We start from the raw sequence: 8053 nt of genomic DNA, 5'->3' as shown, positions 1-8053 counted from the left end.
ACCAGCGGGCCGTGGCGCGCGCCCAAAGAGGGCCCCGCGGCGGCCGGCCGGCCCCAGGGCCCCAGGCTGCGCAGCCGAGCTTCGCTGGGGGCCGGGCGCGCTGCTGGGGGCGGCTCCCGGCGGGGCCCGCCGTCCTGGGGGCCCGAGGCAGCGGCAGCGGCAGGTGCCTATCCGGACCGCGCGGGGGGCACCGACGTCCGCCCCCGCCAGCCCCGGGCGCGTGTCGGGGGGCCGGGGGGCTGCCCGGAGCCCTCCCGCCGCGGGGAGCAACTTCCGTCGGAGCCGGCCGCCGCCGGGGCTCCCCCACACCGGCCTGGGACCCCGGAGCGGCCGCCCCCCGCCCCAAACGGCAGCCCGCGCTCGCTCTCGGCCGCGAACGCCGTCGGCCGCGGGCCGCGGGGCGCGGGGACCCGCAGGGCTCCGGGCGCCTGAGACGGCGCAGGCCGAAGGCCCGGGCAGGGGGTTCCCGAGGCCGCCGGGGCTCGGACGGCGCGTGCCCCCGCCGCAGCCGCCGCACGTGTGGAGCAGGCGGTGCGGCGCGGGGGCCCAGCCCATGCAAGGCGGCGCGGAGCCGGCCGGCGCCCGCCGCCGCTGCCTCCCGCGCCCCGCCTCAGTGGCGGACACCCCGAGCCGCCTCCCCCTTCCGCGCCCGACACGCCGCCGCCATCTTGTTTACCTCCCGCCCCCGCCCTGCGCCGCGGCGCCGCCGCACGCCCGCCGCGGAGCCCGCCCCTCCCGCCGCCGACGTGCCCGCCCGTTGGCTGAGCCAGTAGGCCCCGCCCCGCGACCCGACCCGCCGCCGCTGCCGATTGGGTCGTTTGGACCCAGGCAGGCGCCCAAGCGGGGATTGGTTCGCTCTCGGCCCCGCCCCGGGGGTGGCTACAGCTGGGCTCATTGGCCCGCGGAGACGCCCTTCACGGGGAGAGGGGGTTTGGCGGGAAGCGGGCGCGGGGAGATGCACCCGCGGTGTTGACCTCGGAGGGGCTCGGGGCTGGGGTCGGAGTCGTGAGCGACAACGGCCACCTGAAAACGGCTGTGGGGCGGGCGGAGCCCTCGTGGGCCGGGGCACTCGGCTCGGGGCCCCTCAGGCCAGGGCGCCTGCGAGTCTGCACCGCGGGGTCGTGAGCTCGACCCCCGCGCTGGGCGTGGAGATGACCTCAAAGACAAATGAATCACCAAGGAGCCCAGAGCGGCCAATGCCAGGCCATGGGTCAGAAGGGATGACAAAACTGCGCTCCCCTGCGCCAGTCCCGCACGCCGCTGCCTCTCTGCTCCTGAGCACTCCATCATGATCCTGGCCGAACGAACTGCTAGTCTTGCGTGAGGCTCCTGATTCGCCCCAGGCAAAAAGAGGGAACTTTGAGAGCTGACGGCATCGGATGTGGGCTCCAGGCTGGGGGGTTCTGAGCCCAACACCTGCGAACTCCCTCAAAGTACGTGCGGCATCGCCTATGCCCGTGTGCGTGTTGTTGGCGACCATGAGCTTCATCACAGTCTCGAACGACCCGAGGGGCGATTGGTGCAAGCTTTGGGGGGGAGGGAGGCACAAGCCACATCAGCTAGACTGCAACCCCCACACTCCTCTGTTGAGAAGGAGATCCTAAAGGTCAGAACAGAAGCCAAGGGAGTAGAAGAGGAAAAGAACAGGGAAAATCAGTGAAACCCAAAGATCGTTCTTTGAAGAGATTTTGAAAAAAATGACAAAAGTCTAAGCAGATTGACCAAGACCATCTTTCTAGATGACCGACGTCAGGAACGAAAGAACAGCCGTCACTACAGACCCCAGAGCGATTAAAAAGGATTACATACGAGAAACGACTCTATGCCCATAAGTGGAACACCGCCTTGAAAGACACCAAAATGAAAGCTCGCTTAAGAAGAAATAGATAATCAGCATAGTCAGAGAAAGACCTGTAGTGACAAAGATGTTTCAAGAAAGACGATTAAGACCTCGACCTGTCAGTGGTGAATTCCCACCAAACATTTCAGGAAGAGGTATCATTGGTTCTAGACGATCTCTCCCGGAAAACAGAACAGGAGGGCCTGCTGCCTGACTCAAATCCTTCTGGTGTCTTCCATCGCTGTGGTTGCTGGCTTACACCCCAAATGCTTGAAATCGGGGTGTCTGTAGGCTTCACATTCCTTCAGAGCCCACCCCCATCTCGTGATGGACAGGCCCCATGGAAGGGACTCAGGACATGTTAGGTGACCATTGTAGAAAGAGTCCTTGAAGGCACCATGTCAGCTCAGAAGCCTTCGGGGTCACTCAATGGAACACAGCCCCGATCAGTTTGACTTCCTTTTCAAAACCTGTCACCGTGAGAAATCGTCTCATGTACTGCTTTACCCATTTTTCCTCCATCTCTGGCACTAGACTGGGAGCTCTCTGGGAACAGGGGTGGATCTGCCTTGGTCACTGCTGTGTCCTCGGCAATGAGAGCTGTGTCATCCATGACAGTACCACTGGCCACGTGTGTCCGTTAAGCTCTTATAATGTGGTTGTCCAAACTGAGATGTTCTGTGTGACTACACACAATTTCCAAGGCTTTGCATGAAAAGGTATAAACGTATACAATACCTTGTTAATAATTTACATTGATTGCACAATGAAATGACAATCTTGGATATGTTAGATGAAAAGAAACATGTTATGAAAATGAACCGCTTCACACCCACGGGCATGGCTGTGACGAAAACAATGGACAATAATAAGTGTTGACAAGTATGTGGAGAAACTGGAAATCTGGTACTTTGGAAAAAAGCCAAAAAGTTAAATACAGTGTTTCCATGTGGCCCGGCTACTCCTATCCTGGGCCTGGGCCCACATGTCCACAAAGAAACTCGTATACTGTGCGTTCACGGCGGCACAATTCACGACAGACAGAAGTGGGGGAAAAAAAAAAAGAATGTCCACCCACAGGTGAATGGATACACACGTCGTGTCCACCACGCACGAGTATGTCCCTCGGCCTCAAACAGGGGCAAGGCGCCCACACCGCGCGGCCCCGGGGGACGGACCCCGAGCCCACGACGCTCAGGGAGGGAACCAGACACATAGGCCACACGGGGTGTGAGTCCACGTGGGTGACACGTCCGGAACAGGCTCATCCACGGACGGGAAGGGGGCTCATGGAGGCCGGGGAGAGGGTGTGGACTGACTGCTGATGGAGACGTGGTTGCTTTTGGGGTGATGGAATGTTCTATCACAGATGAACTGACTGAGGTTTGCAGAGAGGAAACCACCTATCCAGGTCCATGGTGGAGCCGGGACTCCAGGTTATGGGCGATGGGGAGGCAGGTTATAGCGGGAGACCCCAGGTTATACATGGAAGCTCTAGGTTGTAGGTGGGGGCCCAGGTTATAGAGGGTCCCAGGTTACAGCTCCTATGTTACAAATAAAGGGCCCCAGGTCACGGGTGGCAGACCTCCAGTTATAGGTGGGAGCCCCAGATTATAGGCTCAAGCCCTAACTTACCGGTGGGGGACCCCTGTTATAGGTAGCAGCCTCAGATTATAAATGGAGTACTCCGATTTACAGACAGCAGCCCCAGCTTACATATGAGGGCTCCAGGTTATAAATGGTAGCCCCAGATGATAACGGGGATCCAGGGAACAGGCAGGGGCCCACCAGCCCCTCCAGGGCTTGGGCCTCGCCTCGGCCCTCATCTCTTCCCCACACTCTATCCCTCACGCCTCTCTTTTCTCCTGCCTGCCCCATGACCCCCCCAGACACTTGTGCCCAGCTGACCCCCTTGTCCCCCTCCCCCCGCTGACCTTCTCACGTCTCCCAGCTCTGATGCCAAGACTCCCCTTGCCCCCTCCCCCAAACCAAGGACAGAGGAAGCCAATGGTCCTTTTGACCAGTCTCCTGGCTGGTTGCTCCATCCCCGATTTCCTTCTGCTCAATGGTTCTCTTCCACATGGGGTTCCTGACCCCAGGCCCACGCCTCTGCATGGACCCAGCTCAGCCCCATGCCCACAGAGCAGGGGCCCCGGGAGGCCGAAGGCGTCCTTGCAAAGTGAGGTTAGCCCCCACTGGGGATACAGCCATGGTTCCAGGTGAGGATGTGGCTGGGAGGGGCAGAGGGGGTGTGTGTGTGTGTATGTGTGTGTGTGCATGTGTGCGTGTGTGCATGTGTGTGTGTGTGTGTGTCGGCCTCTGTGGCTGGGAGGGGCAGAGGGTGTGTGTGTGTGTGTGTGTGTGCGTGTACGCGCGCGCGCGCGTGTGTGTGTGTGTCGGCCTCTGTGGCTGGGAGGGGCAGAGGGTGTGTGTGTGTGTGTGTGTGTGTGTGTGTGTGTGTGTGCGTGTGTCGGCCTCTGTGGCCGCCAGGGGGCAGGCAGGGATTGCAGCCGAGGCCCCCTGACGGTGGCAGTGTGTGTGTGTGTGTGTGTGTGTGTGTGTGTGTGTGTGTGTGTGTGGTGTGGGGGGAGGTAGGGGGAGACAGTGCGTGTCTCTGTGTGTGAATGAAGCGCTCAGGACCACTCCTGATCCCTCAGGACGGGGACACCCTGGATCATCGCGGTTGTCCCCCCTTGTTGGACCTTGTCACACACATGGACACAGACAGGGATGCCCAAAGTCACACATGCTTCCCTGTAAGCCAGGTCCCTCCCGCTTTCCTGGCACTGAGGGCACTGTGGGGGCAGAGGGTGGGGGTCATCCTCTTTGGGGGTCTTGCACCCTACGGGCGCTGAGCAGTGTCCCCACCCCCACTCATGTGATGCCAAGAGTGCCCCCAGCCCTGACAACCACCAGCTTCCCCAGACATAAGCTGGTGTCCCCTGGGGGCAGAACTGTCCCCAGGTGGGAATCTGCTTTAGAGACACACACCGAAACGTCTATGGATGAAAGGCTAGGATTTTGCTTCAAAATATTCCTAGGCAGAATGTACCAGCTGAAGGATTTGGGAGAAAGTGTCCTGATACGGCCCCTCATGTTTTTATTTTTTAAGTAGGGTTTATTGGGTTGAGCCTGTGAATGTTTGGAAATAGGTCTTTTGCTCTTGTTAATCAAGTTAAGGATCTTGAGATGAGATCATCCTAGGTGGCTTAGGTTGGCTCTAAATCTAATGACAATCGTCCTTATAAGACACACACACACACACACACACACACACACACACACACACGGGAAATCTGACAGAGAAGACCAGGTATGGATGGAGGTAGAGATGGAGGGTCTTGTGGCCTCAAGCCCAGGGGTGCCTGGAGCCCCCAGAGGCTGGTCAAGGTAGGAAGGACCTCCGGAGGGAGCGTAGCAAGCCACACCTGGATCTCGGGCTTCTGGCCCCAGAGCTGGGAGACGATGGATTTCTATTGTTTCAAGCCACCCAGTTTGTGACCATTGGTTACAGTCGTCCTAGGATAAGAACACAGACGCTTATTGAGAATTACTCATTGCAGAGAAATTCACCCTTTTAAGTAGACAGTTCTGTGAATGTTGACAAAAGCATGTAGCTTTTTAATCACCACCATAATCAAGAAATAAAATCTTGGGGCGCCTGGGTGGCTTCGTCGGTTAAGTGTCCGACTCTTGGTTTCGGCTCAGGTCATGATCTCAGGGTTGGAGGATTGAGCCCCACGTTGGCCTCCACGTTCAGTGTGGAGTCAGCTTGTTTCTCTCCCTGCGCCTCGCCCTGCTTGTGCTCTCCCTCCCTCCCTCTCTCGCTCAAATACATTTTTTTTAAAATCCTAAAAATAGGGCGCCTGGGTGGCTCAGAGGGTTGGGCGTCTGCCTTCGGCTCAGGTCATGGTCCCAGGGTCCTGGGATCGAGTCCCGCATCGGGCTCCCTGCTCCTTGGGAGCCTGCTTCTCCCTCTGCCTCTCTCTCTCTCTCTCTCATGAATAAATAAATAAAATCTTTTTTAAAAATCCTAAAAATAAAAAAGAAATAATATCTTTTCTTCACGGCCAAAGCCCCCTGACACCTGTTCCCTCTGCCCCCAGCCCCTCCCAGGAAAGGATCCAATTTGTCCCTTACCCCTTGGTCTTTTCTGGGGGTCGCACACCTGGAATCACGCAGTACGGGGTCAGCGTCTTCGCTCAGCAGAGTTCCTGGGAGAGTCAGCCATGTTCTTGTGAGTGTTAGAGATTCGCTCCTTGTTACGCCCCCTGGCATTCCCCTGTGTGGACGTTCCACGGTTTTCTGGTCCCTCTGCCGGTCAAGGGACATTTGGGGTGTTTTCTGTTTTTGGCGACTGTGAGTTGTGCTGCCGTGAACAGGTGTGTGCAGGTTTTTGTGTGGATGGAAATTTCCTTTCCTCTTGGGTAATATCCAGGAATAGGGTGGCGGGGTCACTGGGCAGTTCTGGGTCGAACATCTTGGGTATCCGCAGCCTCCGCCCGTGACGTTTGAGGGTTCCAGCTGTCCTGCAGCCTCACCAACACTTGGTCTTGTCCGTTTGGGGGCTTTTGTTGTACCGTTCAACACACACACACACACACACACACACTGAATTGTGCCTGAATACAAGAAAGGAGGGATGTTTGCACATATGGGAAATACAGTAAAATGTTAGTCATAAGAACGAGGTATTGAGGGGCGCCTGGGTGGCTCAGTCGGTGAAGCGTCTGCCTTCAGCTCAGGTCATGATCCCAGGGTCCTGGGGTCGAGCCCCGCCCGGCAGGGAGCCTGCTTCTCCCTCTCCCTCTGCCTGCCGCTCCCCCTGCTTATGCACTCTCTGTCAAATAAATAAATAAAATCATTTTAAAAAAAAAGGAACGAGGTATTGATCTTTTGCTACAAAATCCTTTCAAGTCTTCTTTGCATTTGGAAATGTTCATAATATGGCCAGCCCTCATGGGAGCCTAGAGGGCACTTCCAGGGGTCCTGGCCGAAGGGGGTCCCTGGGGAGCTGTCCCCACCCTGCCTAGGGCTCTCCTCTCCCAGAGACTCCCAGACTCATATGGATGCCTCTTGACTTGAATTGCAGGGGTGGGGGCTTCAGGGCAACCTTACCAGAAGCTGGTGCTCGGAAGGGAGCAGGCCCGCCTCCCCCTGGGACCAGAGGTCCGTTACTCAGATGGGGCCTGGGACTCAGAGACACGTGATGGCCAGCCGGACACACGTCCAGGCCAGTGCAGAACTGAGATTCCAGAACATCATTGGGTGTAAGTCCCCATTCTATAGTTGGGGAACTCAGGGAAGGCCAGATTGCTGGGTGGCCGGGTCAGGGATGAGGGTCACACCATCTCGGTGTAGCCAGGCCACTATCACCTAATTGCATGTGGTGGTCCAGAGCATGTGGCCCTAGGCTGGGGGCCATTATACTACAGCCTCATAGTCCTGTCATCATCTTCTGTAAGCGGAGATATGTGCTTTCTGCCCCAGGGCCTTGGCACTTGCTGTTCCCACGGTTTGGAACATGCTTCCCCCAAGGGTCCAGGTTGCCGCTGAATTGTCACCTCCTCAGAAGCACCCCCTCTGACCCTCCTGGCTAAGCACTCCCCACCCCAACACCCACACATCACCCCATGAACTCAGGGTGCAACATGCTGCCGATGTACCCTACCGAAGACGATTGTACAAGGTTGCGCCATGGTTCTCACCCACAAGGACTGCCTTCTCCTACCTGCCTCCTGGGCAAGCTAGAGGAGGCCCTCTCTCCAGGCCACCTGAAGGGTGGCAATGATAATCATGGTTGACAAATGCTGACCCAAAGTTCACTGCTGGCTGGCCCGGAGGCAAGGTCCTTCCTCCTTCTCACCATCCTCAGTCAACAGAGGAGACTCCCGGGCTTGGAGAGATGCCTGTGTCATTGTCAAGGGACATAGGGCCGCGTAGAGTTGGAGTTGGGGTCAGCTAACCTATTCTCCAATGGGCCAGAGGTCCAATATTTTCAGCTTTACAGGCCAAACAGACTCAGTCACAGCTGTTCAACTCTGCCAGCTGTGTTATGAAAGTAGCCAAGGCTGACGTGTAAATGAACACATGTGGTTGTGCCAATAAAACTTTATTAACAGACAGACACTGAGATTTCATATCATTTCATGTGTCCCAAAATAATTCTTCTTCTGATTTTTTCAACCACTTAGAAACATAAAAGTCTTGGGG

Source organism: Zalophus californianus, chromosome 1 (genome assembly GCF_009762305.2).
Source record: "Zalophus californianus isolate mZalCal1 chromosome 1, mZalCal1.pri.v2, whole genome shotgun sequence".
NCBI classification, from domain to species: Eukaryota; Metazoa; Chordata; class Mammalia; order Carnivora; family Otariidae; genus Zalophus; species Zalophus californianus.
Note: the sequence above shows the minus strand (reverse complement) of the source record.